Source organism: Accipiter gentilis, chromosome 27 (genome assembly GCF_929443795.1).
Source record: "Accipiter gentilis chromosome 27, bAccGen1.1, whole genome shotgun sequence".
In the NCBI taxonomy this organism is placed as follows: Eukaryota; Metazoa; Chordata; class Aves; order Accipitriformes; family Accipitridae; genus Astur; species Astur gentilis.
Genome location: NC_064906.1, coordinates 18070705 through 18093228, shown reverse-complemented (window position 1 = coordinate 18093228; position 22524 = coordinate 18070705). Strand labels below are relative to the sequence as shown.

At 42.3% G+C, this 22524-nt stretch overlaps 1 protein-coding gene across 3 annotated transcripts in view; it reads right to left on the bottom strand.

The window, feature by feature from the left end:
* Positions 1-13746, bottom strand: part of GALNT1 (polypeptide N-acetylgalactosaminyltransferase 1) — an 89432-nt gene extending 75686 nt beyond the window's left edge. For all 3 annotated transcript variants that reach the window (XM_049830397.1, XM_049830396.1, XM_049830395.1), the window contains exon 1: positions 13167-13746. The gene's annotated coding sequence lies outside the window, so the exon portion shown is untranslated. The remainder of the gene's footprint in view (positions 1-13166) is intronic.
* Positions 13747-22524: the final 8778 nt, after the last annotated feature.

Here is a 22524-nt window from a genome sequence, read left to right as displayed (position 1 = left end):
GCTTCAGTCTCATCAACAGGATCTCGTACCAGAGTTCTTATTTCAAAGCTGTTCACATGATACCAAAGCCTGTAATTCTGACCCACCCCCAACTACCTTTAATCGTTAAAAGATACTCGGTAAGATCACTTGCACCACCCAATCCCAATTCTCCTCAAACGTTTGCTCTTTGAAGCAGTCTACTTCTTTTGAAAGAGCCTTCAACAAAGCAATGTCTCATTATCAGATTTTATTTTATTAAGCAGAAGTCTAGCCTTTGACCATTCACAACTTACACACTTACTGAAATAATCACAAGCTGAGGAGCCAACAGTACAGTATTTCAATATTGTGACCCAGTGATTTACTTGTAATTCTTTGAAAAGAATGCCAATGACCCATGAACATTACCAGAATGAAGGGAAGTCCGAGTGTAACAAAGTATTACATGGAATTTGCAAATTTTCGTTAATATGCTAAAAGGGAGGGGGGGAGGGGGGAAAGACAGAGCAATCCCTGTTAGGCAGATCAACGTAAAGACATAATTCAGATACTATTAGCAATAAATGAAAAAATAGTTACAACACACCTTAAGACAACCTATGCTTTTTCTTAGGATTTATTCATTTCATGGCTTGAAGCAACCAAGTCTTTTGATGATTATCCTTTTTTTATGCCAAGAAAGTTGTTATAATGTTACATATTACACATAGAAAAAACCCAGGTGGTTCAGGTAAAAACTGAAGTGAAAGCACAGGTGGCAATAACATTAAAAATATGTCCACACTTATATCAACATTTTACTTCTCAGTGACAGTCAAGTCCTTAAAATCCTATCATTTAGTAGCATTCATTCAGGAAAGTGAGAGAATATTATTATAAACAGTTATACTATTATTTGTATTATAAGGAGTCTTTCCTAATAGATTCTGTGACATTACGGTGTAGAACACATGTCCACCAAAGAAACTAGGTCACAACTAAATATCCAACAACTGAATTTGAAGAAAGTCTGAGCAGACGGTTGCTTTATTTTCTCATGTCACCCTTCTGTGTGTAGCTGTCACAGTTAAGAAATAAGCCTTGTTTTTTCCAATGCGGTAAGGTATCCAGATTAATTTTAGTGTAGAAAATATTAGCATGAAGACAGTGAATTGAGGTTCTTTCATTCCTTCTCCTCATGGTATTCAGAAAGTAAATAAACTAGGTTATCACTCTCCCTAATTACATCAGCTTATGTACTTTACATGTATGAACAATATATTAATCTTCTCATCTTGTCTGAAGTCTGCTCTCCTGTTGTCCTCTTCGGTTTTTCAAGAGGAGAACAGGAGAGGGTATACTTATAAAATAGCCACTTTATGAGCTAATTATCTCCTCTATGAGCAGATTTCAAAATACTCCCATTCAAAAAAAAAAAAATTCAGTAAAACCAGATTGAAAAGTTCATAAGCTAACTGTGGAAACTTTGTGTCGGGGAGAAGAAACATGACCAACTACTCATTAATGCAAGCAAAGTGGTTCAACATTTACCACTATGTTCTTCTAGAAAAACTACCCTGTAGCAGCAGCTGGCTACTTTTTTATAATTTAAAAGAACCAGCTGTGGTAGGAGCAGCAACACACTGAAAAATATCTGATGGAACATCGATGCTCAGAAATAAATTACAGTCTATCTGCAAGCAGCGCTTGCTAAAGCAAGTTATCCTTCCTTGTGGAAAGCGGAACTTGTGGCCCATCTCCCACAGATTTCAGTGACCAGCAATAACCTCAGCACCTTGCTGCTGCCCCCTATGAGTTCTCCTTTACTCCTCCACCCCCAAAACATCCATCCCTCACACGATACTATTACATCGTCCCTATGTCTTTTAATTACCAAATCAGCAAGAGGCATCACATGCTAGGGTTTGTTCCAAAATTTAGGTATGCCATCTGGTCAGTCGAAACCATGGCTCGCTGGTGAACTGGCAGGCTAGAAAAGAACAGGCAACTGTTGAGCTGTCGAGTTGTCTTTCTTCCTCCTCAGCATCAATTTTCTCCAAACGTGTACCAACTGGGGACTTTTGCCCATTGAGTATGGCTAAAAGTGGCCTACAAGTTGGGGGGGGGAGAGGATGCAGGGGAAGAACGATGGAGGGCTGAAGGTGAACAGAGGAGGAGATCAAACTGTCTCAAAAGGCGACTCTTCCTCTCCCGCCAAAGTGATTTTTGTTGACTGGCTGGTACAAGCGTTCGTCTAACAACACTACTAGCTTTTACAAGAAGGACTACGTGTCCCACAGGGCATGACATTCCCATATTTGATGTAGGATGAGAAAACAGACCAGCTGCAGGCAGGGAACAGAAGCCCAGCTGGCGCTGGCGCAGCCAGGGAAATGCCCTTCCCATCACTTCAAGACTGGACATCTGACCCATACAGATGCAGCCAAAGCAAGTGCCTTCAAGTTCTTCCAAATGCCCTTCGAACTTTTTGCGTATTAAAGTCTTGTCTTTAACTTTCCTCTCCCCTGAAAGAGCCATGTAAAAAAAAAAGTTTATTTAGAACTCAATTAAGCTTTCTTTTTGAAGCTGAACAGAAAACAGTATTTCTTCCATAAACCTTCAGTTACAGTAGACACAAAGAGTTTCAGACATATACACAGTTTTAAGATAGAAGTCCCTTAAAATTTCCCTAGTCTATATACAGTTGATTTCATAAGCTTGGAGATTTTTCAGTAATGTTCCTCCATAAGCGTTCAAGCTTTTATAAATAAATAGTTTTGGTTTTTTTTCCTTTTTCCTCCATCTGAAATGAATCCCTTTTGGAAAAGGAAGATAATTCTTCAACAACTGTTTGCTAAGACCAGATAAACTTTCTCCTTCTTGTGTCTGAAAGTGACTGCTCAGCCTACAAGTTTCATGATGCCAAAGCAATAGCAACTCTAGCTGCCACCAAAGAGCCAAACTAATCCCCTTTCCTCCAAACGGCAAGACTCAGATTTGGAAATCTGAACCCGAAGGTTCACTTCCTCTTCGATATACCTGGCTGTAAACAGATTTCAATTTACTTCAAAGATCCCAGTCATCACTTTTCTCTTGAAGAAGTACTGTCTCTCTCTCTCCTGACATATCCCAGTCTACCTTTTATGTAACAATTTAATATATTGTTAAAACACAAAGGAACTCATTAAGTTATTCAAAATACATTGAAATATCTCTAGTAAATTTAATTATGTCAAGAACTCGCATGCAAAGGAAAATACAAGGCTCACGCCTTTTCTGAATACTCTCCAAGCACCAGTACAGTAAAATGAACATTCTCAGTAAGTTGGCTTTGAGGTAATTTTCTTTTTTCCCTGAAATACTTGAGTTACACTAAAAAAAGTGATAATTTTTCTGAAAAAGGTTGAGCTTCGCTTTCAGACAGCCAGGTCTCTAAGACATGTCAAATTAGGTTTCAAAAAGTTACCACTAATTTCTATTATTTTGACTTCTTTCAGACACATTTCTCCACTCCTATTCTTGAATCATTACATCCTTCTGAATAAAAATTAATGATACACCCAACCACTCATTACACACCCAAACAAACGGAAGAAATGGAGAAATCACAAATTATGGAAAACTGTTAAGCTGGTGTGTTTAACACTATTTGATAAGAGCTGCTTTAAACTAAGAGTTAGCCATCATTTTACAAATGACAGATACAGAAGCAAACACAGCCTCTTAGAATAACAAGAAATTGTTCTTGTTTCTGCCCCATAGAAATAGACTGTACAGCTCATCCCTGCAGACGGAAGCGGTAGTGAATCATAATTTCATTAGCCTCCACAACAAAAGATGGTTTGATTATAAGAAAGTTGGTATCAAATATTTTTACAGCCTCGGAGTTGAAAATTTAGCTATGAGGATCCCAAGGTCAAACATTTGATTTGGAAATCGGTGCCTGACTTGCATGCTATTTAAGTCTGGGCTCTTCTGCATAGAAGTGACAATAAAGAAAGCCTGCTCATTTTAAAAACCATCCCATTGTGGATTCTTTGTTCAAAAACACTAGCGATCCAAACCAGTGGATTAGTGCAAACTAGTGACCGCAACTCAGTGCTATTGAACTCTACTGCAAATAACATGAGGTATGCTATAAAAAATAAAAGGCATTGTTTTCCTGGCAGAAGCTGAGATGTTTTATGAAGTTTTCAACAAAGAGGAAAATGTGGTTGAAAAGACTCCTTAGATGTCTTTCAAATATACATAACTCTCATGAAATATAGAGAAACCATTGTTTCAGCTCTAAGAAGTTCTTACTGTGTTTGAGAAAGCACAATGTGGGGGGGGAAAGGAATAGTCATGATAGTCTAAAACTGCGTAAGAAAGCTTTGATATAATCCAAAGCAAGAAAATTACATATTATTGTACTTCTGTGAATCAGATCACAGCTGACACTGGGACAATTGGTTTCTTGTACACAGCAGATTTCAAGCATTAACTGGTTGCAGAAAAGCAATTAGTTTTCCTGGACATGGAAAGACAAAATAAAAGATGCGATTTGACAACTCTGCAAAATCCAAAAGGAACTACGAGAAAGAAACACGAGGAAGAAAGGAAAATTAATAACTTGCAGAAACAAGGGGCTTGGTTTTCTGGTTTTTATAGGGCTTCTTTTTTAAGGATTTAACAAATTCAATATACTAGATTATGTTGTTTCTTTTGGACATTGGTTACCTTCTTTAAAAATTAACTACTGCAGATATAAAGTTTTTATGATTTAGAACTGCAGTGCAAAATTAGATATATAGCCTGACAAGCATGTTTTGACAGAGGAAAAAAGTTTTGCGCTGGGTCTGCATACACAAGGTGAATGTTGCTTTAAAGTGTTTTAACCAGTTCTGGTTACTCACTAGACTCCTAGAATTGTTCATGTATTTTAAACACCCTTTTTCATTTGATGAGATGACACCATAGCAGATTAATGTGAATATTATGAAATAGTACCTGAATTTGTAATACAAAAAAAAAAAAAATAGCCTTCGACTTTTAACAACTGTACCATATGTCTTTTGAATATCTAAGTTAAGATTTTTTTCAGATGCTTTTGTCAGAGTAACTCTGATTCTGCTGTACTGCATTTAGGTCTCTTTCTTCCAACTTCACTTTTACAAGAGTTGATGGATTGCTTAATATTTTCTACAGGAGTCTGTTAGTGTTACTGGACAGTCACGGTACCAAATTTTGCCTCATTCTTTAACATTTTGTACAATACAGTGGTCTTTCAACTACAAACATACAAATTATTTTAGACTTGATGAAATAGTCCTGCAGCTCCCAGCAATTCAATGAATCTATTCACAGCCGAACATCAAATACAGATTTTAGAGCATGTAAAACCTATAATGAACACTATTTTTTCTAAAGCTGTATTACCAATACTTTTTAAGCTCTCAGCACATTACAGTTATTCCGAAGGCTAGATTATTGACCATTTACTTTGGGAACTCTGCACAGCTGAAGCAGTCCTTAAGGCTGATGTTGATCTATACACTTTGAAAATATTTTAGTCCAATGTTCATAAAACCTGTGAAGCCATACGTTAAAACCCATTTGAAGCTGGAAAAAAAAACCCCAAACGCATTTTTGATGAGTATGCCATCTAACATATCAGCAGCTGCCCCATTCTGTTCTGCTTTAGCAGGGAACTTGAGCTTTTACAAAGAATAAAGAATTCCTGTGCATCCTTCCTGTCACATTACTCTCCCTATTCACTTCAGTGCCCAAATAAACCACAGTAGAAGTTGAAGAAAAGGGACCATGGAGCAGCTTGGAGTTGTTTTCCCACAGCTATCTTGGACCACGTTTCCAAAACATTACCAGTCTGTTCTTTACAGAGGCCAGATACTTTGATTACAGCTGTCTCAAGCAAATGCAAGTTTAACTTACTGGACTTTCCTATCCTATCTGTAACCCTTTTTATACACAAACAGCATTGGAAAAAGGAGTAAGTCACGGTAAGTTTCAAAGTTTGTGAGAAGGTACAAAGAGTGGATAATTTTTAATCTGCATTAAGGCTCCTGAAGGTGGTATTGCACTTTCTTACTCCCTATAACTACTGAACTGAACAACTTTGTATTTTTCATGCTGTTTCTGAGACTTTCAGTTCAGGAAAATGAACCACAAAATCAAATATTTAAAAATGTCACCCTGAAAAAGGATTTCAATTTTATAACCTCTCTTTGTAGGCAGAGGGCCTTAAGGGGAAAGTTTCATTTTTCTTGAAATATACATTTCAAATAAACATATTTAAATTGTAGTACCTCTGGTGCACTTTAGGAAGCTTAATATTTGTAGTATTATGTGTACACATCCGCACTATCTCCAGAATTTGAAAACTGAAAACAAAATAGGTTTACTGAACAATTACTAATTTAAGTACCTGTATCTCTTAAACTTCTCATCAGTGAGCCCTGAAGAAAAAAAAATTGCAAGAGTATATTGGGAAAGGGTGAAAAAAGTCACATACTGCTTGCAGGGGTGGGGGTTTTTTGCCTATTCTAAGTATACCTATTATTCCAAGTATCTCTTTGGAACAGGACAGCTCTGGTATGCTGTCTTCAACCATTTTTCAAAGATAACAGACATTCATTTCATTCACATACTATAGACAGTAGATTTTTACACCACAAAGTGGTCTTAAAAAAAAAAGTTCTGTGGAAAGGCATCCTTAACTTCTTTATGACAGTCACTAACTCACAAACTGGACTTTCAAAGTAGTCTTCCAATCAGCAGAAATTGAAGTAATTTCTTACAGAAGTACTGTCTGGAGACAATAGCCAAAGCTGAGTTTCGCATCTAGAATTAGGATTCAACTGCTGTGTCTGAAAAGTGTATCAATCCCAATTACCCTGAGTACACAATGAATAGAAAATTAAATAAATCCATTAGTTTAATTTTAACTTAAATGAGTCCTTAAAGGTACTTAAAAAATGCCCCATCAGTGAATGTATGTTCTCTCTTCAGTGTATTTAATGCAGAAACATCATGAGCAGGATATGCACATAAGAGCCCAGGTTGTTCTTAATGCTAAATTACTCATAATGGTAACCAAATGGATGAATGTCACACAGAGTAAAAGCACAACTCTGACCAATCCTATTTTTTCACTTACAACTAATTTGCACTTGGACCATCTGAAGATTCAGAAGCCTATTGTATTTGTGTGGTTTTTGTGGGTCTGTTGGGTGTTTTTTTGTTGTTGTTTTGTTTGTGTTTGGATTTTTTTTTTCAAAAATAATCACCTAGCAAAGTTAAGAACTGACCATGAAATTACATCCACTTGTCACTCACGTTTGGCTGGGGTGAGAGACAGCTTTATGCTTGGTCTTAGTCCTTGCTCATCCTGGCCACTCCAATTAAACTCGTTTCAGAACACTGTTGTGGAGACATCTGATTAAGACCAGTATTAGATACCTCTTTCTCTTTATAGAGGTCCATGGTCATTGACTGATTTTTCATTCTGCTTTTCAGTCAGCTTCTTCATTCTGATATGTAGTGAGTGATTCCAAACCTCTCTACACACTGACAATTGATTCCAATCCATTACCAATTTTTCCACCCCCTGGTTTGTTCCTCACAGAACCCTCCAAAAAAAAAAAAAAAAACACCAAACCCCAAAACTTGTTTCCCTCTCCTTGGAAGAATCCTGGCATTATCACTTCCCTTTTAATTTTCAGTGTAATTCTGGTTATCGTTCACAATTTGCGCTAAAGCATTGCTAGCATACAGAGTGCAGGCTTAAATGGCATGGAAAAAAAGATAAGATAATGATGACCCCTGGCTATAGAAAAGCAAACAGATTTGGATTCAAGTACTTCAGGGTCTGTTGGCCTTCGTCATATTGTGCCTGTAAAACAAGGCTAGTATTTCTGTCCCCTCAGAACTACTTAACATGAGATATTCATGCACTGTGATATTACCATAATTCCTGTGGCCGATGGGAAGCACCAGCTGAAGCTCTGGACTCTATTCTGATGCTCTGTAAAAAAAAGTCAAAGAACACGACATACCTTCTCACTTGCCTGTAAAAAGTTTTCACAGGCAACTCGGATGTTAAATATCATCCTGATTCAATTGTTCTGCATAACCGGGATGACAAATTTTGTCATATGACTTCACTTAGACACCAGGAAATCTCTTACATGAAGAAATATTGGAACTCAACATGAAAATGGTACTGCACCCCATTACAAAGAAATACTATTTGCACAGAAAATGCTAAGAGTTTATCTACAATAAGAAATCCCACCAAAAAAATTCCCAGAGATTCTACCACTTGCACAGGTTAACTAACATTAGCAGTAGTGAAAATAAAGTAGACTTTCCAAAACATTTACAATATTACACTGGCCTGCAATTTACAGCACAAAGTTTTAAAAAGCCAGATGAGCACTATGGAGCAAAAGAGCAGTTCACACGTTCTGCCTCCAAAGGATGCTAAAGCTCTTTCAGCTAGACAGCACAACACTGAACTGGCTTATCTTTTGGATAAGTTTTCTAACAGAGTAAAGTTTCTGAAAGTTGATACCAGCACCACACAAGAGGGGAAAAAAAAAGAAAAAAAAAAGAGTATGAAAACACTTCCCTCCTTAACTAGGAATGAATTTCACAGCAGCTGTACATCAGCTGGTCCCACAGTCTGAACTTCCACAGCAGCAAACTGCTGCTGCTTTATACTGTTCTTCACTAGCAGTAACTTCTCACAGGAAAGCAAACACAAATGTCTCAAGGACCATCAGATTATGCAGAATAGCAGCCTACAACACAAATAGTGCTCAATATCCCTACCTGTATCTCTCTCTCAAATGCTCGAAAAGATCTGATAATAAAGGAAAAATACATGAGCTGAAACTATCAGTGAGAGTTATGGGGGTCATTAAACCCTGATTCCAGTGAAAAGACACCACTACAAAGCTCTGACTATTGAGGATAACTTTTTGATTCCACAGAAATGAAGCTGACCACTCCAATACCAAAATCAAATACCTTGGGAAAAAAAAAAAAAAAAATTGAAGCCACTTCACAATCAAGTTCCACACCATAGTTAGCTATCACTTAAGGGCAGAAGAGGAAAATAAAATAAAAAAATAAAAATAAAAAAGTTGTGGAGTTTTTTTAAAATCATTGAAAATAAAGCCCTGGATCACAGAAGCAAGCGCGGTAAGTGATATCAAGAGACAATCTAGGGAGACCACCTTGGCAAGGGTAGTTTTTCTTAACTGACCAAGTCTCCGAGCACATTTGTTTTCAGTGACAACCGAGGTTATCAGCTAAACACACCTTTCTATGTTGACTGCTCAGTTCCATTGGCCCTTGTAACAAAGGCACAAGGAATCAAAGTCACATTTCCTACAAGAAACTACAAACCACCACTCAGTACCCTGCATAGTCCGGGGCTTTAGAATTCCAGTTAATTTTCTTCAGTGGATTATAACCAGACCTTTATGTGAACCCGACAGTAAGAACGCCTCAATGAGTTGGGAGTTGCTACAACAGTACATGCGCAAGATATTTATGCGGTGCTCAAAGTCACAAGCTTCTAATTTAGCCGAAAGTAAATGCCCCTTAAGAATCTTCATATTTCATAGTGTAAAACCATATTTAAGTGATCAAAAAGTGAATAATAGAGCAGTTAGCCAGCTCTTTAATACATTAGCTAAAAGTATATCAATTCCATTGATTTTTATGATGGGCTGATTTCACATAATGGATTAAGCTCACTAGAAAGACTATAAAAGGGAAAAAATGCTTCACCAGAATTAGTGGAAGACGGTGTCAAAATGCTTTTACGACAAGCACACAGTTAAAACATTTTATTTGGGGATGTTAAATTTAGAATACTACCGTCAAGAATAGATTTGGTGCTAGAAGTTGAGTAGAAGCCATGATTACAACACTGCAGATATATTTTGCAGATTTCAGTTATATTTTGCTTTAAATATTTTGTTTTATTCCCAGCTAAGAAACAGGAAGCTTGGACTATGAATACGTAGTCCAACTTCAACACGGCGAAAGGTTAACAGCAGGATGCTTGAAGGATCCATAAAGCGAGCAAAGTTTAAAGGCATTAATTAATGACCTGGAAAAGAAAGTAGAAAAGTTAACAGTTACATAGCTTAATCAAGTACAGAAGACCAAAAACGTAACCAGCTAGGAACTAATCAACCATGATGTACAGGTAACACAGTGGCAGATAAAAGTCAACATTAACAGATGCAGAAGAAGCATCACTGAAAATCAAAGACAGAATTATTAGTATGGTCAGGAACCTTCCAAATTAAGCAGACCTAGTATAAACAAGAGGATTACAAGCATCCCTGCAGAACTCAAGGAAGACCTCTGTTCAATACAAGAACAGAGCTGTTGAAAATTAAAAGTATCAGGACTCAAAAGCAGCAGTGGCAAGCGCTTTATAGTAAAGAATCTGCCAATAGTCAAAGATGGGCAGAAAACTGGACTGGGATGAGGAACATCGCGTTTAAGGACAGTCTACTTCTATTAAGCATTGGTGTAAGACCCATACTATAACAGCAGTATTCAACACCTGCCTCCTCTCGCACTTCTTGTATCTGCCACAAGCTATTCACCTAGATGAACTCCAAATAAACTCCACTGCCACAATTACAATGCTAAAATCACCAAGTTGGCCCTACGAGGAAGCTGGGAGGCAGGCACCAAAACCACCGCCTTCCAAACAAACTTTAAAAATCAAGATCCTGAAGAGCAACACCGGAATGCAAAACATAGACTATAACTTGGCCTAAAGGGCAGCACCACAGACTTCCAGATTTTGATTAATAATTTAAGACAAACAAAAGAACTCCACAATTCTTGCTAAAGTGATTGGTTTATAAGCATGAAACAGTGACATTCTCAAAAGCACCACTCCAACTGCTAAAAGGTGTTTTAATGCATCTTATTAAAAAAAAAAAAAAAAAGCTCTATTTCAATTTGTAGGCCAGTCCTTTTCCTTCTAAGCACTGACGGCTCCCAGTACAGGAGCATCTGATGGTTCCTGCACTTCCACATAGACATTTAAAGAAACAGACTAGGGAGGCCTGCAGAGCCAAGGACCATGACATACCATTTTGGTCCTGCGAATCAAACTTTTGTGACAGGTGGATAGTCTGAGACTGACCATGTGCACAAAAGAAAAAAAAAAGAAAAAATATCCCTAAAAATATAAAATGCAAAATCTGTCAAGAATCTCTTGTCCCTTGAACTAAACATAACATAAATTGCATTCCAATGCTTTAAGTATTTGGAAGTACCCTATTTTTAGATGAGTGTCCCCAGAGCTACTTTTTGTTCTCATCCCAAAGACAAACATCACACTCTTTCTGTGCTAAAAGAAAAAAATACTTAACAAGTTTACAGCTAACGTATAGTTTACCAACACATATGCAACAAAGGACAGCAGGGTACTATTTCGCTAAAGCAGCAATTTGGCATTGAAATTTATTCTAAATTACCTCCATTCTTCCTCTGTATAGCTTATTCCTGAACTCGTTTGAACAAATCTAGTTTGAGATGATGGGGGGGGGGGTGGGGGAGGGAGAGGAATAAATCTTTGTATAAAAGTGAAACAGTACCACCTCGCCACTAGGCTATGCAATGACTGTCATGTGGTATTTTTAAAACATTTCCATGACTTTCATTAGTGTCTTTGAATTGCCCTATTCCTACAGGAACCAGGTGTATGAGGAATAAGGTATCCTCATTCACGCAGCTTACAGTTCTGAAACGCCAGGCAGCATCCAATAATAGTCCAACTGTTACCATTATCACCTTGATCTCAAGGGTGGCTTGCCTGTGGTATCCTTGCCAGGTACCATTTGTATCATTTTTCTGAAGATGACCATGCTGCCGCGGTCTCCCTATGGGCAATCATTTGAGGAATATTCCTCTCTGATACGCATTGGTGTTTTACAGATAAGGCAAGCCCGAGAAAATGCAGCAAATTCAAATTCAAAGTGCTAGCAATACCACTTAAGAAAGGCCACCGTCCCAGGAGGACACGGACAAAATTCCAAGTCACAGAAAACGATGAAGCCGGCGCTAGAAAGCGAAATGCTTTCTCCAATATAAGCAATCCTTTGTATTTACAAGAAAAACGAGTTCTGTGGTGTTCCGAGCGTTCAGAGTAGCATGATCTCCACTGCCTTTGCAAAGGAGCGAAGTCGAGGGTAGCAGCGTACAGAAATACATGGTTACTTGCATAGTTTTGGTTTGCACAGCTGTTGGCTATGTTCATTTACAGTTCATGTAGTGCCAACATCATTTATATAAACAGAAGAGGCTGTTTCACTCCTGTTCACCGCCATAAAAGTTATTTCTCTCGGCAGCTGCCGCACAAAAACCAGTTTCTATTTCAGTATCTCGCCCTGTAAGTTTGCAGAGCGGCAGGTTCTAGAGACTGCTAAAACCAAGTAGGACCTAAGGAAACTTGGCCGTACTTACTAATAAACGGGGTGGTGGGGGTGGTGGGGGGGGGAACAGGACGACAACACACACTTCTGCTTTCTCGGAGTGGAAGGAGGTAGTAACCCTCTGGTAACACGGGTAAAGTCACATGAAAACTAAGTTGCTCTAGGCAACTGCTTGGAACGAGAGCCGCGAGTTTTCCCCGACCCTCTTCAGCTTTATGAATTAAAAGGAAATAAAACAAGGCTGATCCGGCTTCCAGCAGATAAGTCTCAAATATGAGTCGAGCGTTACGCAATGAACATTAACCCACAGAACTGGACGCCACAGCGGTGCCGAGGTAGAGCCGGGGATGCCGCCCCGGTCACCCCAACCCCTTCCCCAGGCTCTCCCTCAGCCCCCCCGACCCCGAGCAGCCCCCCGGACCCCTGCAAGAAGCAGCAGGACGTCCCCAGCCCCCCCCTTATCCCCGGCAAGGAGCAACTTATCGCCGTGTGTCGTCCGTCCCCCCCGCCCCGGCTCCGCTTCTCCGTCCGCCCGGCGGGGGAGGAAGCGGCTTCGGGCCGAGGCGGCGTCTCCCCCGGAGAGGAGGGAGAAGCCCGGCGCTGCCTCAACTTGGCGCTTCCCTTTCCCCGACCGGGGAGTTCGAAGCGAAGGAAGGAGTAGGGGAAGGGGAAGGGGAAGGGGGGGGGGGGGGAGAAGCGGAACCCGAGCGGCTCCCGGAGCCCCGCACTCACCTCGGCCCTCTCTGTCGCGGCGGCCGTGGCGGGGAGGCAACGGGAGCCGCCGGCCCCGCCTGTCACCGGTCGCCCGGGGAGGAGAGTCCCGCAGGGTAAATCCTCCGGGCGGCGAGGAGGAGGAGGACGACGACGAGGAGGAGGAGGAGGAGGACGAGCCGCGCACACCGCCCGCCCGCCGCCGCGGCGGCCGCTGCCTCGCACCGACTCTGAGGCGCGGCCGCCGTTGCCGTTGCGCAGCCGGGCGGCCGCTGCCGTTACAGCCTGCGGGGAACCGGCGCCTCGCTCCGCCGCCGGGGGAACGAGCTCCGCGCCGCCGCCGCCGCCGCCGCCGCCTCGGGGCCCCTTCTCTTCCTTTGCGGCTGCCGGCAGCCGCGCTCCGGGGCGCAGCGGCGCGGTCCCAGGGAGCTCCGCGGAGGAACCGCCGCCTCCCTCAGCTCCTCAGAGCCCACCGCCGTTGCCGCATGCCCCGTCCACCGTTGCCCGCCGCCGGTTCCTCTCCTTCCCGCCCGAGCCCGCCTCAGAGCCGCGGCTCCATCACCGGCGGCAGCGCGAAGGGGAGGGGAGGGGAGGGGGGAGGGGGGCGGTACCCCAGCGCCCCACCCCCTGGGCGGAGCCAAAGCGCCTCGCCCCGCCCCGCCGCTCCCCCGGATGTTCCTGGCTGCGCGGCCCTGCGCTGTGGTGGGGACACGCGTGGGGTTCGCTTGCCGTGGGCGGGGGGGGGGGGATCCTGCGGGTCGGGTAACCGGCTCTAGTACGGGGAGGGAAGGGGCTCGCAGTAAGGGAGGAGGTGCGGCGGTCTCCCGCGGGCCCCCCGCCGCCCCCCGCGCGGGGGGCCTGGCCCGTGTGGAGGCGTGGGGAAGAACTGCGTGACAGGGCCAACCGCCCTTCCCGCGCTTTCTGAGGGGGGGGGCAACGGTGGTCCCCGGCTCCTTCGCTAGGCCGCGGGGATGGCCGGCCTTGGCATAGGCCGCGTGCCGCCAACGCGGACGGGACCCACGGACGGGACCCGCGGACGGGACCCACGGACGGGACCCACGGACGGGACCCACGGACGAGACCCACAGACGGAGGACGTGTTGGGTCGGGTCGTTGGACTGTGACAAACCTTCCCCCCCCCAGCCCCAAGCGAGGTCCCGCTGCGGCGTCGGGATGTTAGATGTATGCCCCATGACAGCGTTGGTGTGCTAAGGTTATTTAAAATTACTTCAAACCCCCCCCCCCCCCCCCCCGCCCCCAAGACCTGTTTTGACACTTGGATTCTCAGAAGTGTTTTCTCTTTCCCCACTCATAAATTCGGCTTTTTAAAGTTTATAGATCAAAGTTGGTGTGCCCTTTTTAAAAAGTCTAACTAGCAAAGTGTCGGTGAAGAAAACACCGGGTTTCCTCGACGAGTGAATCTGAGGTCTCTGAAATGATGTATAACTCGAAAGAGGTATTTGTTTACAGAACCCGAAACCCATGCTGTGCTCATTATAAACGTATTTAACAAGTTCCTTGGCAGAAACCCTATATTCTAAAGAGAATTTGAACAGGGTAAGGGAAAAAAAAAAGAAAGAAGGTGTGCAGACAAAGTTAGGTGAGTGTCAAACATTGCCGTACTGATGCCCCACAATTTTGTGGGGAGTTTTGCTGGTGCTTCCATTCATTTCTCCCTTTAAAGATCTTTCTGTTCAGGGACTCGACTCGCTGGTTCTAGTCCTTCACCCAGCACACACTTGCAGCTGCTGCTAGCCCTATGGTATTTTTATTTTGTCTGACCGTAAGATTGATTATTTTTTTTACTCTCTTTGCCACGTAGACCGGTGCTACTTGCTATTGCCTCCCTCAAAAGTAACCTAGGCCTTTTTTAAAGGCACTTAGGTTTCCCAGCCATTCACAGGGGATGCTTTTTTCCTCGGACAAAACCAGTGAGTTCAGAATCCTTCTGTGCCCCCCGCAGATCCATTGAGCACTTAGTTTGCTAGGTAGGGAGCATACAGCATCCTGTTTCTGCAAATGTTTTGATGCATGCACATTCTGACAGCCGTATACTTGCCTACTTTTGCAAGTGTTCAAGAAGATATTTCAGGCCCAGCCTTTTTAAGCAGGAGAGGACAGGCAGCAGCACGGCGGTTGCGCTTGGACTCCATCTGCCTTGTTCTCCCCTCCCTGGGGAGAGTCAAAAGTGGACGATGGATTTCTGAGGAGAGGAGACATCTAGCCAGGGTAAGCTGAGGATTAGGCTACAAGTGGCTTTGACTGATGTTGGCTGAAATAGTTTAAATAAAAAAAAAAAAATCTGAAAAATGCTTAAAATTCTAGTCAGGTGACAGAGTAAGCGTACATGTAAAAATACCAAGGTAGCCAATGCATAAACAGTCGGACAAGGAGGCATTCTTCGCCCAGCGCAGGACTCGCGCATGTGTTCACCTTCCGTGAGCTGAATGGGATTCCTTGTGTGCTTAAACAACTTAAATGTTTGAGCTTTGCTGTACTGCTCAGCTGATACATTCATCAGGGACTGTGTGCTACGACAGGCAGCTTCCCCGTGAGAGGTAATGCACACCACTGCAAGAACTATAGAGCTGCCTTCATTTAGCATTTATAGGCTGGGGATTGAATATGTGTGTGTTTATACACAGGCAGATAATATGAGAGGTATCAGGCTTTCCTATGCCAAAAATGTGTGTTTTCAATTTACACTGAAAAGTTTTAGCAAGAAACATCTATTGTATGCAGGCAGTTTACTGTATGCAAGCAGCTTAACTCTTGTTCCTTTGTGATTGATGATCCCTCTGGTGGAATGTCTTTAGGACACCTCGATTATCTATTCTATTGCATTGCAACCGAGTCCAGGAAACTCACTTAGCAAAAATGGTATCAATTTCATGAAAAGAAGAAGTCAGCATGAGACGTCTAGATACAGCCAAAGACACTTTAAGAAGTGATATGAATTCACTAAACCATGTAGATAAAAAGATGTAATTTTGGAGTAAGTGTGCATTCAGAAATGTAGTCTATAATTTAAGGACTAAGTTTATGGCGTTTGTATTAAGAGAAGTATATTGAGATTCAGGTTTATGGATTGTGGAGCACTACTAAGTCAGCTTTGTAAAATTATTATTGGAGGGAATCTTTTCAAATACGTACATCTCCAAGTCATGAGAACAAATAAATAGATTTTAAAAATCTTCGTGATGGTTTGTAATTATAGTCAACGCCATCCTTCTGATTTCATGAGACGCCCAAGTTACTCTAACATACATCCTGCAGGATGCCTGGAGGGGAGGGGGAAAAAAAAAAAGGACTTTTCTTGCTTTGGTTACATGTTTGTCCAAGCTGTGCCACTCCTCTGGTGTGCCCAGAACCCCACAAAAATGCCAGGTCTGGGGAAAACAGCTAGCACACCGCTGAGGGGAGCCCCCTGTGTCATCTGTACGGCAGCAGGCACTAATGGGCACAGTTGCCTGCATAAGTCTCCGTCCTACGCGGCTGCAGAGAGGTGAAGTGACCAAAGCAAATGCCAAAGCTGCCAGGCTCAGGGCAGATGAGGAACTGAAGTTCAGGCTACCTCCAAGGTAAACAGGGGCACCGGGGGCCAGATCCCACAGAGAGGGCATGTGTAACCGTAATTCATGTCAGCAGCATGGCTTAGCGTCGTGAGGACGACAGCCAGGAGCAGCCTTGCCAAAGAATCCTCACAGAACCGGGATTAAAACGTTCCCCAGCTGAAGGAGGTCACTGTGTCAGCGTTTGGCAGTTTGCTACATCGGAACCTGAAGCAGCAGCATCCCATTTGAACTGAATGCAAACGAGCAGTACCTTAATGGAGGTCATTTTGCACTCATGCAGCATTTAAATGGTGTTTTTAAAAGAAAACCTTAGAAATAAAAAGTATCTTTACAGGCCAGGTACAATCCGCTTTGTAAAAAGAAAGAAATACGTAAATACTGTCTTCGCGTCAACTTTGGGGAAGTGTTTGTCCCACCAGAGCTAATTGCCAATGAAGAAATTGGCGTTTATTGTTGAGGTTGTTACAAAGGGCGTCATAAAGTAACTTTATTATAGCAAATGTTGAACTGTATTTGCATTATTTCCATCGCATTATCTTTGTTTTACAAGCTGTCTGCAATAGCTGTTCTTGGAAGGTCTCCAAGAAAGCATTCTCTTTGGGGCTACTAACTGCAAATAAGATTAAAGCTTAATATGTCTGGTAATCAGTTTTCTTTTAAAGAGTGCAATTTGATTTCTTATGGTCAGCTGGGATCCCACGTATCCTCCTCTCTTCTGATTTTCAACTTGCTGCTCTCAATAACCCAGAAAGGCAATTTGCCAACAGATGTCCTTTCACCGCTTTTCCTGAATTGAAGTGTCATCTGAGAGGTAGCCATACACGATTTTGTACTCCAGAATGCAAGACTTCTGTCTATTAAATGCAACTTCTTTTTTTCCCTCCAGCCTGGGCAAGAACAAAGCGCTTTATATCCTCCATTTTTTCCGGTGACGTGCAATGAATGGAGGTGGGTAAAGCTCCTTTGCTCAGACTGAGCAAAGAGGAGCAGGTAATCACTGTACTCCTTGCCTGTACCACTGATTTGCTCCAAGAGAGCCGCGGCTGTACTGGGTGAATTTTTTCTTGATAACAATAAAAATACCCTCTGGGGCAAATGGCAAGTAAGAAAGAGAGAGTGCCACGAGAACTCGTCTGTCTTTCAGGAATCTCACCTCGCTTGCAAAGGTGGGAGGAGGGAACGGCTGGGATCTGTGCTGGTACCCCAGAGGGGAGGGTAGGCACCTTCTCATCTCCCAGGTACAAGGGGTCCCAGCGCTCTCGCCTCCCGTGGGTGCTCCCCGAGCCCGTGAGCGCGCAGCTCTTGTCCGCTTTGCTGGGGAGGAGTAAGAGGGAGAACGGGTCTCCTTCACCCTGTTCCTTCCCCTGCACTCGTCTGGAACTAGGACGCTGTCCTCTGTCTGAGGAGAAGGTTAAGGACAGAAAAACAGCGAGACTGGACCGGCAAAACTGGACTGGGTAAGCCTAACCCTACAGATATCACGTGAGTTTGACAACCTAATAATTATTGAATCATTTGGTACCACGCGCAAGCTGAATAGCAGCCACGTTGTGCTACTGCCATCTGTGCTGCAATATTGTACCACAGAAGGGTCAGGAGTTGCAGGAGACCGTGAATCATTAAGGAAAGCGACTGATAAAAGAGAATGCTGTCGGCAGCTCTTGCACTGTCTTTTTTCTTCAATATTCCTAAAATTCATCTTGACTGATGCTACACTTTTCCTATTGGGCCTACTGGAGCAAACCACCAAACCGCCAAACATTTTCAGAGTGTTAGTTACTGGTTGGGAGCTAGTTTCTCAAATTTCAGTCCTTATATTTTACTTCTCTTAACTCTGCTGTTGAAAACAAGCTTTAGGACAATATCAGAGCGTATCGGTATATTCATCAGTTTGGTTGTCAGAGGTCCAAGGTGACTTTAAACCAAGTTTGCCAAAGAAGGAGGTTGCTTCTAGATACAGACATATCAAAAAATGTAAACACCCATTTTCAAAATGTTGTTAAAAGGTTTTGTCAGGTATGAAAGTACTTCCATTTCCATCTACATTAAACCTGGAGCATATTCATCATTCTTACACAGCCTGTTGTTATTCCATATGTCTTAATTTGTTTTGATACCTATTTCTAAGTTCTCTTACAGGAAAAAAGAAGAATGCTGTGTTTCCGGGATATTTTTGTCACAGCAATGACGTGTTTCAATATATTACAAAACACTTAATCCAGCAAGAATGTCCACAGCTACAAATTGTGGCTGTTTAAACCACAAAAGAGAAAAAAACCCCACAACAACTATTACACTTCTTTCAAATATACATGTGACCGAAAGGACCGAGGATTTATCACAAACAGCTCTAGCCTTTACAAAGTGAAAGTGACTGGTCCTATTCTGGAAGAAATATGAATGAGCTTTCTCCCAAGAAAAATAGAAGCAGCCTGAGGGCAACATAAAGGTGTAGTAAACCTGTAAAAGATGAAGTCTCTATTTTATTTTTACCAGAGTAGCTTTATGTTATGGATAAACAAAGACAAGATATAATTTTATGTAGCCATTTGAAAGTTCATAAGCCTGGTTAGGGCAACTTTTCTCAAGCAGTCTTAAAAACAACAGTAAAACTAGCAACTAATATGTTTGCCTGATATACTGTCTAACACCATTTGTTCTCCCTGCAGATGGGATCCCAGCGTTCCTATTTCAGCAGGATGTTTTTGTCACCGACTTAAAAACAATAAGTGATTAACGCGAGAACAGATACTGAATGTTTTCACATAAAAGCCTGTCACAGATTTCTCACCCAAATGCTTCCATCTATCCTTCACTATTTACCATCCCTGTTAACACAGTGGGTCAGCGATCTAACTTTTTTTTGCCAAATGTGAAACCAGGCAATTTTGTAGGGGATGCTGGAGGCCACGTGGAAAGCAATTGCTTGAAGGAGGACGTACCTTCTGAAAAGGGACCGTAAAAGTGGCACCCGAGGGCTTCAACTTTGTACCTCGATAGCTTCTCCGATAAATAGGCTCTGTTTATCATAGACAGAAGAGCAAAGGAGTGGAAGCGGGCTTCCCACAGACAGGTCTGCAAAACGAAGGTACCGTCTGCTCCACACATCATAGATTAACCAGAATAAAAAGGCCGAATTCATCAGTGTAGAGATACGCTGCATCATTAAATTATGCCCTCAGTGACAACTGAATAGTCCATTTGCCTTCAGCAGGTTTCTAGTGGAGGCAAGGATTGGAACTTAATAAACAGTTGTGTTAGAAAAGCGCTATTTGTTATATATATGGCTTGTGAAGCACAAGCAGCAGAAGAAAGCGGGATCCTTTCTTTTTAGTTACGAGCGTCAGAAGAAATTACCGGCAGGTAAAGGAAGTGGACTGACGTGATAAAAACACACTACTTAGCCCTCACTTTTCAGGTAGAACAAGTCCTTAATAAGTATTTGGTAGGTTTTCCCATTAGTCTGGTGTTTCTACCCTAAAGTGTGTGTTGATTAGCATTCCAACACGTTATTTCCAGTCAAAGGACTCCACCCATAATCTAGATTACAGTTTTATTGCCCAATTAAGGTTTTAAAATGGCCAACACCCACTGCAATTCAATTTTTAAATTACATTTACCTAAATGACATTGCAAATGAGCTATGCCCGCAGGAATAGACAGTTTGGGTCAGAGCAAAGGTCTGTCTCTGTCTAGCTTTATATCCTCTGACACCCTACAAAGTGCGTACCCAGGAAAAGATTACAAGGGTGGCACCTCCCCTGCTTCCAGCTGAACTTGGGGTTAGTTTCTCTTTTCAATACAAAGGTGATTTGCAGTTCACTCATTTTCTACAACTTGCTGAAGTCTGCAGAGGCAATAATCCTGAAGATCATCCTCAGCTAGGTCTCCCCTGAAGTAAGTGCTTAATTGAAATGTACTGGCAATACTTAATTGCTGCAGGTGAGCTTTGTAGACATGTGAGCTGCTGGCAAAAGCAAAAGGCGGTATCACCTCTGTGTCTTAATTCAGTTTCTTCCTTATGATCTGGCCCACACCATAGGAATTCACATACTTTCCCTGGGGTTTTGATTTCTGGAATCAGTGGATGACATGTGTGGGGGGTCAGATAATTTATCCAAAGTATAAAGAGGCTTTTCTGTAAAACCACTGAATAATCCATCACTCAGACTTCTTTGTTAAAAATTTTCAAGTATTAGGAAATCGTCTAACATTCTTACAGCTCCATTCTTATTCTTAAATCTTTCTACCCCACAATCTCAAAGTATAGGCAAGTATAAAATGTTTTATTCAGGATACATTTGAGTAATAAGGGCATTCTAACAGGTTTTCTTTTGTCTTGCTGTGTGGCAATGATCTTTGATGCTAGGACATACACTGCCTTCCTTCCAGGGTTGCACAGATTTTAGACAAGGTGGATAAAAATCACTCCGTGTGGAGCTGTTTTAATGCTTACTGCCTGATTCCTAAATCTTGCACCAGAACCGAGCACACAGTGGCTGAGCAGGAGCCCAGCATGGAGGGATTAGAGAAAAAAAACAATCCAGCACCTCAAGGTAGTACTTGGCAGCTGCTGTTTCAGCCTTAGAGCTACAGCAGCTGCCAGAGCCAAAGCAGCACTGCTTGGAATGGACAAAATAAGGCAGACCTGCCTGAACTGTTGATCTACTTCTCCCTCCCACCTTGGGGCTTGCCTGCATTTTTTAACTCCTCCTTTATGCCGCGCAAATAATTCTATCTGGAGAGTAATCTTGTGGATGCAGGACAAAGACCATGTTTTCATCCCTACTACGCCATACAGCCACAGAAACCCCTTTCCCCCAGCCCCACCCAAATATTCTGTTTTTAAATGAAAAATAAGCCACATCATTATTTTTTGGATATATGCTCAGAAATCCTAGCACAGGTGGATAGTACAGAAAGATTACTTCATCAAACATAACAAGCACAGAGACTGTGCAAGCAATGAGCTATACACTTAGGAGGAGATGAGAAAAAGATGGTGCATATAGTCTAGAACCAGCACAGCAGCATTAAATTAATGTATTTAATTTTATATGAATCTATTTTCATAGCTTTCACTTCCTCCAGTCTTTTCTAAAAAAAGGTTTAACTCTCCAGAGTGCCATTTCTGAGATGGTTTCCCATAATGCAAAAAGGAAAAGTCTATGAGCTTTCCAGTGTAAGCGAGCAGCAGATGTGTGTGAGTAGAGCTCAGTAAGTAGGTATTTCCAGAGAGCTTAGATAAAGTGCTTAATACAATGCCCAAATACCACAAGTCCCCATGGGATCTTGAAGCTTGCTATGGAAAAGAGACAATGGAAGAAAGTCTAAGACAGCGCAGGAATGTGACGTTTCCTTTTTGAACCCTTCCAAACTCTGAGAACCTTTGTGTGAACCTGCCAGGCTGATGAAGGCAACAGCAAGATGCAGCACGTGGCAGTGGGGATGGAAGGTGATAGAGTACCTGCTCAGGGTACAGCGTTCCAGTTGCCCTGTACTAATTCTGGGACTAATTCTTCCATCAGTCAAGAGTAAGCACAATATCATCATTTCCAAAATACTGTTTTCAAGTTGCACCTTTGCATCTAAACAAAGTCTTGCTTTTTGTCTACTCACCGGAACGTACGCCAGATCTGAGTATTATTAAATACTGGAACACCGGCACTTTGGTTAGTCCAAGTCTTAGGCGAGTGAACGTGTTGTATACCCACCACATTTTTTAACCCGAGGTTCTCACAGCTTTTGCTGATGCAACTGTCTGTCCCATTCCTGTTAGACAAAGAGCTACACTTACACCAAGG